This window comes from Acanthopagrus latus, chromosome 18 (genome assembly GCF_904848185.1).
Source record: "Acanthopagrus latus isolate v.2019 chromosome 18, fAcaLat1.1, whole genome shotgun sequence".
NCBI classification, from domain to species: domain Eukaryota; kingdom Metazoa; phylum Chordata; class Actinopteri; order Spariformes; family Sparidae; genus Acanthopagrus; species Acanthopagrus latus.
Window position 1 is genome coordinate 1,269,004 of NC_051056.1, and position 10,330 is coordinate 1,279,333.

Sequence of the window (10,330 nt, forward strand, 5' to 3'; positions counted from 1 at the left end):
CTCGTAGTCCATTTTCCTGTAAGTGTTGCAGGACCCTCTGAAGGTTGTGGAGGTGATCTTCCTCTGAGCATCCCATAATGAGAAGATCATCAAGGAAAACTACCACCGGTAAGTTATCCATAATCCGCTGGAAGATCGAGGGAGCGGAACTGATCCCAAAAGGAAGTCTGTTATACACAGACAGCCCTCTGTGGGTGTTGATGGTAGTGTATTTCTTGGAGTCATTATCTAGCAAAACTTGCTGATAAGCTGCTGCTAAGTCAATCTTAGAAAAAATCTTACCTCCACTAAGGGTATCTAAAAGCTCCTCTAAGCGAGGTAAAGGGTAGGTGTGTTTCAAGTGCCTGATTAACTGACACCTTATAATCACCACACAGGTGAAGTGACTGATCCTTCTTTACCACCGGAACTACCGGTGCTGCCCTGCACTATGCTTTACTGGAGATATGATGTTAGCTTCCTCCAGCCTTTTGAGCTTCATCTCTACTCTTTCCTTCATTGCAAATGGGATGGGCCTGTGTTTGCAGAATTTAGGAGTCACATCTGGTCGGACTACGATTGAGGCTTTAATGTCTTTGAGTGTCCCCAACTCCTCCTGAAACACGTCTGAGTATTTCTTGAGCAACTCCCCAACTGAGCTACATTTTGTTTCTTTCAAAAAACTGATCTCTGCCCAGTTTAGTGTAAGTTGCCTCAGCCAGTCTCTACCACATAAGGTTGCTCCATGCCCTTTAATAATTAAAAGTGGCAAAACTGCTCTCTGACCCTGATACTCAACTCTGGCTGTGATCTGACCCAAAACAGGGATGCAACCTCCATTGTGAGCTCTAAGCTTTACATTAGCACTCTGCAGTGGTATGTGTGAAAACTGCCTTCTATATGTTCTTTCTGAAATTATGCTTTTCCTGGCACCAGTATCAACTTTCATCTCTAAGTTTACCCCGTCTACTGAGAACATTGCTTTATACAGCTCAGCACCTTCACTTGTGACAGTCAAAACAGTAAACATTTCAAGGTCAGAATCTTCTTCAGCTGTAACATATTTAGTGTTTGTCTTTTGCTGTCTCTTGTCCCTTGATCTCGTATCTTCAGGCCTTGTCTTTGCACGACATGCCTTTTTAATGTGTCCGACCATTCCACAGTTATGGCATTTAGTCTCTTTAAAATGGCACTCATTTGCATTGTGATTTTTTCCATTGCACCTAGTTCCTGGCTCTTGGCAGCTTCACCTTGTGGACGCTTGCAGCTCCGCCTGTTTCGCTCTCTATCCCTCTCAACTGACGTGCGTCCCTGTCAGCCGTCTCCATGTTGAGGGCAATCTCATATGCTTTGGCAAACGTCAGGTCATTTTCGGAGAGTAGCCTCCGCTGGCAGGCTTCGTTTCTTATTCCACTAACGAACCGATCTCGTAGTGATGCGTCCAGGTTCATGCCGAACTCACAGTTAGCGGAACAGTGCTTCAGCTCCGCTACATACTGTGTGACCGGCTGGGTAGCTTTTTGATTGCACCGGTTGAAGTGGAATCTCTCTGCCACCAGCAACGGCTTTGGCTAAAAATGTTCCTTCAAAACAGCCACTATCTCGTCAGACGTCTTGTCTTTGGGCTTGTGGGGCTGTACTGAATTTCTCAAAAGTCTAGGCTTATTTACCTACCTGAACTAATGAAACAGACCTAATGAAATATCTGAAATGTCAAAAGTTCAATAATTATGCCGACAAAACAACACTGGACACAATTTTGGGAGATAAGCATAACTTTACTTTACCTGCTCTGTTGAACTCCACATGGACTTCTCTGGTTGGAACGACATGAAGGAGATGTGCTCTCCAAAGTCAAGTTCAGGAATAGCCAGTGAGGTTACATATTGTCATTCAAAAATGAGTAGTTTGAGGAGTTTAATCAGTAAAGAAGTGCTATCATCAACATAGAAACATAAGCCCGCAATCATCAGTAAGATGCTGATGGATAATGACTGGACTTGAGAAGGGATGTTAGCACATGTCTCCACTGCTTGACAGAAAATACTGCTTTATGCTGTTAAATTACAGTTTCTTATTGTTAACCGAGCATTAACTGTTAATTTACATGTAAGCATAAATATTTAACAATTATTTTAAAATACAGTGACACTGTTGTAATCCACCGTAAATTTACAGAAATTCATCACAAATACTGTTTTATACTGTTAGGTTACAGTTATCTACTGTAATTGTTAAATGACTGATTTAACTGTTAATTTACATGGGAGGGATGAATATTTAACAGTATTTTACAATTATTATAAAATATAGTAGGATACTGTTGTAAATCCAGCGTAAATATACAGCAATTTGTTACAGTGTAGTAGATCTGAATATCAGTCTATAAAAGACAGCAGCGCTGATTCTCCGGACTTGTCTCATCTTTAAACACGTCCTCCTGATTCTGTTTACAGAACATTAATCATTCATCTGCGACAACGCCCTCATCCTTAGCATAGTTAACACTATAGTCATCGGTCTTTGTTCTCGGCCCTTGAATTTCAGATGTGTTGATCACCTGATCAGGAGTCTTCATGGTTAAGCTCCCAGTTATTAAATCATTAACTTTGAACCACAGTTATTCCCTCAAAGTCTTTCATCACATCAACTGAAATGATTCATGTTCGAAGGAAAATTAGTCTTTACCTCTGAAGATAAGGAGAAATTACAAAAAAAGCAGCCAATCAGGCTGCAGAGGAAGCTTTAAAGGAGCAGTTCACCCAAACATTAACGTCAGTCCTTCTCTCCTCCTCCAGATGATATAAAGTCAGGTTAGGTGTCATAGTCCACAGAACAGAATTTCTGGAGTTGCACCATTCTGCTAAACAACTGAAGTAGCTCGAGACATGATTTAAAACAGAGAAACAACCAAAGAAAAATAAGATGTCTCCATACAGCTCATCTGCAGTCAGCAGAAAAGAATACATCACAACCACCTGTGGCGGCCCGCCATCGTCTAAATATGGAATGTGAAAAAATATTTCAACCTTTCCAATGCATACCAACGTTTCAGTCAGTCTCTTTTGTTTGGATTACTTTTAATGACTTCAGTACTGCTAATTCAGGGCTGTATTAGGGAAAAAAAAAATGAAGCTGTTTTCGAAAATTGCGTCCTTTGGGTGCGGGTCGGGCGTCGGTATCAATTCAATATCAAAAGGATTTTTTGGTGAAATTACAATAACAAACTAGATGTTTCTTATACTCTGTGCGCTTCACGCCCTCGGAGGCTCCTCCACTCGCACACACACACACACACACACACACACATGGTGACGGATGCTGGGTCTGTGTGTCGCTCCAAAGCAGCCATGAATTAGTTACAAAATGAAAAAAATTTCTCCTACGACTGATTGTTACGGTGAGTTGAAGAGAATCAGAAACATCTAGTTTGTTATTGCATATTCTCAAAAAATCTGATTTCATGTAAAACCATTGGCATAAATAAATCCAGTGTTAGAGAAAGGAAATATTTTACCGTCGTCTTCCACCGCAGTCCTTGATGTTAACTAGCATGTTGGATATTTAGCTTAGTAATTATCTAGGGGACTAAACTTGGATCAAAGTCCTGCTCGGGTCTTATTTTGCAGACCCACACCCGCCTGTACCCGCCATACTTAAAACCGCAGGTTGGTTGACAAAAGCAATTCATAGTCACTGCAAATAGCATTTCCAAAACAAACACCTAATGCTACTTCTGGCTTAAATCAGTTCACCAGGTTTTTGCTCTCATATTGTGGGCCCTATGCACATCCTGGACCTGTGCCGTGCCAGAAGTGATGACATCTCCTGCACAAGCCAGCCCCAGCAGTGGCACAAAGCCAGGGGTAAAAAAATAACTGGACAACCTGTGAGCAATGTGGTGGTAGCCAAGGCCAAAGTCAACTGCAAGCGGAAACTCATGTCCAGCTATATCCACAATAAGTAAGTATTTTACTTTCCATGTACTCTACAGCAACACCATCAGTCACACTGTACTGAACTGATACTGATACTGAACCCCACATTGCTCATCAGTGAGGGCCCTGCGATGAGCTGGCGACTTATCCAGGGAGTACCCTGCCCTCGCCCTGAGACAAGGCTGGGTTTGGCTCCAGCAGCAACACCCCGCGACCCCATGGAATGCTCCACAGTGGTGAGTAAAAATAACAGGTTAAAGCGGTAGTAATGTCTTTATTTTAGCAATGGCCCTCTCCACTTGCACCCTGTGCTTTGCAATGCGCTTTGTCACCAGCACATCTCCAGCTGGCATTTACCTCTTAGATCTTGAAAATGGTGGCTGGTTTAACGGCAGTCCGACTGCTCACATCTCTTCCTCGATCAAAAAGCCCTTATCAGCCATTATGCCATCCCCTCTTTGCAAATAGCCACTGTCTATAATTTGCTCTAGTAGCAGGATGATACCACACCGTCTGACTATCCCCTTGTCGGACATGGATCCTGTGAGAAGGGCAGATGAAAAAAAATCGCAGCACCACAGGGGTCACAGGCAACTAGCAATTTTAGGGTGTTTGTGCTTTTGTAGTTTGAAAAGCTCTGGCTTTGCAATACCAGTGACATTGGCCTTTCCATTTTCAGCTCTGTACAATCTAATATTGCAAATGTGGAAGGGTAGTCTGCTTTGTAGGTTTCTGGCATGTTTTGTGCAATGATATCTCTGTGAGGCCAAACTGGTAATTCACCTAATAAATCAAACATATAATGAATCCAGGAACTGAAAATATTACTTGCTTTTTGCATGTTTATATTAAATTTAAAGGCAAGGTTCTTTAGGTCTTCGTTGTTGCGGAGTTTCATTAAAACAAAGAGCAAGTGGCTACTGAGGGGCATCTAAGCAACTTGCCAATCATTGCGCTTGTAGTTTAGGGGCACATTTATTTGAGTGGTGTGTGGATCATTTGGGATGCCAAATATTGTGCACAGTTGGTTGAATCGATCATATGTAAACCCAGTACTGTATTCCAACATTTTAGGGATTTCACTGCTTTCAAGGAGTTCAGGTGTTAGAGTTTGCTAATGTGCAAATTTGTGCTTTTACCCTTTCTATTTCAGTTTCTTTTAAAGACAATTTTAATTTCATGTTGTTGTTTTCTACCTTTAATTTCTTCTCCTTTTCAGTGCTCTGCTCCTCCTTATATTCCCTTTCTAGCTGGCATCCAGGAAGTGGGGATTGCGCAGGACTCTCTGTAAAGAAAAAATGTTTGCATATTATTGATAATCCTTAGTCTTGTCACTTTTTTACAGCTGCCACTTGTTGGCCAAATTGGAGAGTCTTCTGTTGACCCTGGAGAAACTCCTGTCAGCAAACCAGATGACCTGCCCAACTTTCCTCTGCCATCCCAACCCACCAGCTTCTGCACAGTTCTGAATGAAAGTGCTATGCGTTGTTACACAGAACTGAACATCGCTTTGCCTGATTCTATAGCTCTGGAACAGGAAACCAGAGAACAGAGCACAAACAACTTGTGGTTCCATGCAAGGTCTGCCCAAATCACATCAACCTCTTTTAAAACAATCTGCTCTAGGAGAGCTGACCATGAGAAACTTGCTACAAGCTTAAACAGTGCAGCATCAGTACAAACTAAGGCCATGAAAAGAGGTGTAGAACAAGAGCCCATAGCAGCGACACAGTACATGAAGCTCACTGGTAATCTAGTGTATCCATGTGGTTTTGTTGTAAATCCTGATGCCTCACACCTTGGTACGTCACCAGACCGTAAGGTGATAGAGAGAGGAGGGAGTGAAAGCCCAAGCTATGGGCTTTTAGAAATTAAGTGCCCTCTCAAGAACAGCTTCACAGAGTGTCCCTACCTTTGCAAGCAGGCAGATGGAAGCTATAAACTAAAAGAGTGTCATACCCACCATTATCAGATAATGGCACAGCTTGGGCTCACAGGTATGTCATGGTGTGATTTTTTTGTTAAATGTGAAGACGACTGCCACCTAGAATGAATAATGTTGCAAAATGGGAACAGACGAAGAGCATGCTTGATGTATTTTTCTTTGACTACTATGTTACATGCTAGTGAGATAAATCAGTTATCATCTTACATACAGGGACTCTTATTTTGTTCTCTTGCATCTGGCATTGCTGTATGTTTGTTTTGACCTCTGAACAGAGAATGAAAGTGCCAATAAAGGTACTGATCCACTGTCTGAAACATTGTGCTGCCTATTCTATCATTCAACACAATACAGAGGTAATGGGATTGGGCAGGCTATTCCACTCCTGTTACGCCAGTATTAATTTGAAAAAAGCTTATCACTCACCACTGTCAACAATACACTGTTGAGTCTCTTCTGCATCATCAGTGCTGGAGGTGGAGCCAGAGGCGTCCTGCACACTAAATCTGCATCTGTATACCTTTTGGACATGAATTTACAGTACCATGTTTCTATTACATTTTATATTGCATATCATCATCATCATCAACCTTTATTTAACCAGCGAGTCAAGAACATGTTCTTATTTACAGTAACAGTAAGGTTAGGCTATATGACATGTACTAACAGGTTGAATATAGAGCTATATACTGCACTTCAAATCAAATATTATTGGCATGTAACTTAGGCTTACTATTTTTTTGGGTGGCTTTTGACAGCCTCCGAGCTGCTCCTGGCACTTGTACAGCAAGTACAGGGTTGGGATACTCGGGAGTAGGCTGTCCATTCACAAAATGCTACATGAAAGATGAAAACAAAATAAGTTTAAATTGCCTGTTGGGATGCTATGTTCAACTTTGATGTAAACTGACGAAACATAACGTTAGCCAAGGCTAGGGTTAGCTAAACTTAAAGGATAACGTTCTGGCAATGATATATTAGTAATATACAATATTTGCTAATAGTAACCATAACTTTGATATCCAGCTTTGTTAACTAGCTAGCTATCACTATGGTGTTAGCCTAGCCTAGCCTTACCTTGGAGCAGAGGTATGTATGGTTGTTTATTTTTGTGACATTTAGCTGGGAATGGGGCCTTCCACACAGTTCGATCCATCATAGGCAATGCTCCTGTTGTGTTTTTGGCTTTGAAAAAGGAAAGAACACGACTCCCCTAGCCAAACTCTTGGGGTACCTGCTGTCCGATTTACATATGCCATAGGCACACTGCTTCACCATTTTGCTTGTCGGACCTCCTTGTCAGACCTTGTTTACATAGTAATGATTGCTGGGATGTATGATTGGACAATGATCATTTGGGGGCGGGGTTTTGCGAAAGGTCAATTCACACAGAAAGCTGTGCTGCGGCTCCTAAAGAGACGAGACGGTACACGTCATGATGATGACGTCGGTGTGTTTCCCAGGTGTCCCCCCTGTAAATCTAAACTTGGACAGTTTATAATGTGTAGTGATTGAGAATCCGGCCCCATAAACATCCAGGAGAGTGAAAGAGTTATGTTTTTTTGCGCTAAATTAGATTATTACATAATCGCCATCAGTAAACAGGTCGCTGTGTGACTCTCACTTGCGGGGACCGAGGCTGTTTTCTGGGGAAAAGTTTACAGAAGTCTCGGTCGGGAGGGCTGACCATCACGGTGATTTCTATCAACACAGCCACTTGAATGAGTCAAGGGTTTTTGCATGTGACAGACGTTGTTTTTCGGGCAGAAATGTGACGAAGAGTCGGTAGGACAGACGGGAGGACAGACGCTGCTCCGCCTACAGCTGCTGTATTTTTTCTCCATATAAGTTATTGACAGTTACAGTTACTATGTTATTTGTCTTTGGTCGTGTAACGTTAAATTAGTCGACTAATCAAAAAAATAATCGCTAGATTAATTGTTTGAAAAATAATCATTTGGGACAGCTCTAACCTGCACCCAATGAAAATTAGACGCAAATGAAAGTAAGCCAGTGTGACCCCACCAAAACAAAAAAACAAAACAAAAGTGACAGACTAAAACCAGCCCTAAACACCAACCATCTGAGCGTTGACACTCTTAAAGGGTTCAAGAAGAGCGGGAGACATGCATTCAGCTCTCAAACAAGGTTTATTTAAAAAAAAAAAAAAGAAAAAAAAAAGATGTAATTTATACTGGCAAAAGACCTAAAAAGGAAAAAAGAAAGTCACAAGACTAGTCCAAATTATTTTTATTCCAAAATCTTAAAAGTTGAAACTAGTATAAATAGCAAATGCTTCACATTAAGATTAAATACATTAAAAGGACAAACGGTTGCAAGAAATGGGCAGGATGGGGCACTTACTGCGGGGAGATTCTATCACAGACCCCAAAAGGAACCACCTCATGCGCACACGGACCACTGCAAACACTCCAACTTACACGGCAAGAAAATAAAACCTACAACCAGTGAAGTGACCACTACCCTTTAACATACCGCACTGCATGCAAGGAGAGGTGCATATCCCACAACTACTCCCTGCAGGTCGTCCCACTGCCTAATCAAAACAAAAGACATAAAATACAATGAGATTCAGTTGGTTCAGTTTCACAGGTATTCAGAAGTAATGCGGTCAACGGTATAAAGAGATGACATTCGACCATCTACAAATAATTTCAGCTGTACTGTCTGTAGGAACCAGCCTTAGCAAACTGGTTTCAGACAAAGCAGCAGTCTGGCCTTAAATCTGCAATAAGATAGAAAACAAGTCTAATCAGCTGACAACATACCTCAGAGGGCATAACCCTCCTACATTACCATGCTCTATCCGTTACTGTGCTCAGGATGGAGCTCTGCTGAATAGCAGCACAATAGTTGAAAGGCTCTACTCTGTCTTAAAGAGGGGTGAGCTGAATCTTTGCCTGAAGAGATTATTATCATATTAGTTATATGTCTACTGTTTACTGAAACCCCAAAGTTCACCTGGACCTACCTCTTCAGCACAGGGCTACAGAGCATGCTCAATCTGGATCACTCAGGAATGTCACACCACAACTAAATATATAAGAGACCTCATTAGATTTCCCATCAGGCAATACAACACCTCTTTCTCCTTTAATCATGCTCACCTGCATGGACACAGCAATCCTGCCACACAACCAGACCTCAAACAAAGAGGCACTAATGCCCTCACCTGTCCTTCTAAAGGCGGGGAGCTAGCTCTGCCATACCCAACAGGGCGGTGCTTCAAATCTAGATGCCAACCCTCACACCAGCATGGGGAATGGGAGTTCTGGGAGCACACAAGCACGCATGAATGAGCTCATATGAAATATAAATGCCTATCATTTTGTAGTGCAGGCATATTTTTGTAGATGTGTCGCTAATGAAGTTTTTTTTGTATTATTATTATTTTTTTTTGCATGTGATGTATTGAAAATGGCAATTACAAAACCCGACCCGCGCTCTCCAGGCACCCGACCCGTGTTCGACAGAGTACGTTATTTTTCAGCCGTTTCATCCAAATTGTGCGGGTCATCTGTTGGGTGTGGGTTGAACCCGTGCAGGACTCTGACTTAGATAACTCCTCTCTTGAAACGAATAATAAAAATAGTATGTCTGTACAATAGTAGAAGCGGGGAAGTTCATGATGGCTGTGTGAGAACAGTTTAACCAGAGAAAAAAAAATGAAATTCCTGAAGTAGACATGGCATAAGTATAAATACTATAGTATGATGACCCAAACTGCTGTGCGTTCAGACTGAAAGCACACAAAGAGGGAAATACGCCTTGTCCGCCCTGTCCATGCCACCTAAGTCACTTATGTCACTTTTGTCATCCTGTTCGTCTTGCTTCTAAATTTAAAGGGCCTGCATGCCACTCGCATTAAACACCACCATGCAACTACTGCTGTAGCACGGCCCATCCATTTACAGACATCGCTGATCACAGAAAGTTACTTGATGGAAAGTTACTTGATAAAGTTTTGCATGGACTTGAGCCCACCTAAAAAACGGGCTACCCTCACCCAGCAGCTGTAGAGACGACTTCAGCTTTATTAAGGGTTAAATGATCACTTCATTTTTGGGTGAACTGCTCCTTTAAGCTGCTCATCTGTACATCCTACTGACAGACAATACGTAATACGTCCAGTGAACATTTATCCCTCACCATCATCATCATCATCATCATCATCATCAGAGACATCAGACTCATTAACATGCTGGAATGTACGGCAGTACATCATTATAGATGTAGCTGTATATTCTAACCCTCTGCTGTCTTTTCTACATTGTGTTTTAAATGATACAAAACAGAATGACCACAAAAAACGAAAATAAAAAAATGACATTTTATGTGGGATTAATTATGTTTTAAGAAAAAGAAACATGAGTTGATTCTTCCTACTCCTACTCCTACTTCCTTCTCCACACTCAGACTCACATTTGACATTGAAGACCTCCTGTGA

At 41.7% G+C, this 10,330-nt stretch overlaps 1 long non-coding RNA gene across 2 annotated transcripts; it reads right to left on the reverse strand.

Moving 5' to 3' along the window:
• Window positions 1–4,171: 4,171 nt before the first annotated feature.
• LOC119007604 lies at window positions 4,172–9,064 on the reverse strand. 2 transcript variants are annotated; one of them, XR_005071168.1, is made up of 7 exons: window positions 8,991–9,064; window positions 8,855–8,916; window positions 8,359–8,419; window positions 6,596–6,698; window positions 6,289–6,382; window positions 5,114–5,202; window positions 4,172–4,458 (listed from the first exon to the last, which is right to left on the reverse strand). It is a non-coding gene; the product is annotated as an uncharacterized LOC119007604 (long non-coding RNA). The 2 variants fall into 2 exon arrangements; XR_005071167.1 differs by lacking the exon at window positions 4,172–4,458 and having other exon boundaries at window positions 4,946–5,202.
• Between the last annotated feature and the right edge of the window lie 1,266 nt (window positions 9,065–10,330).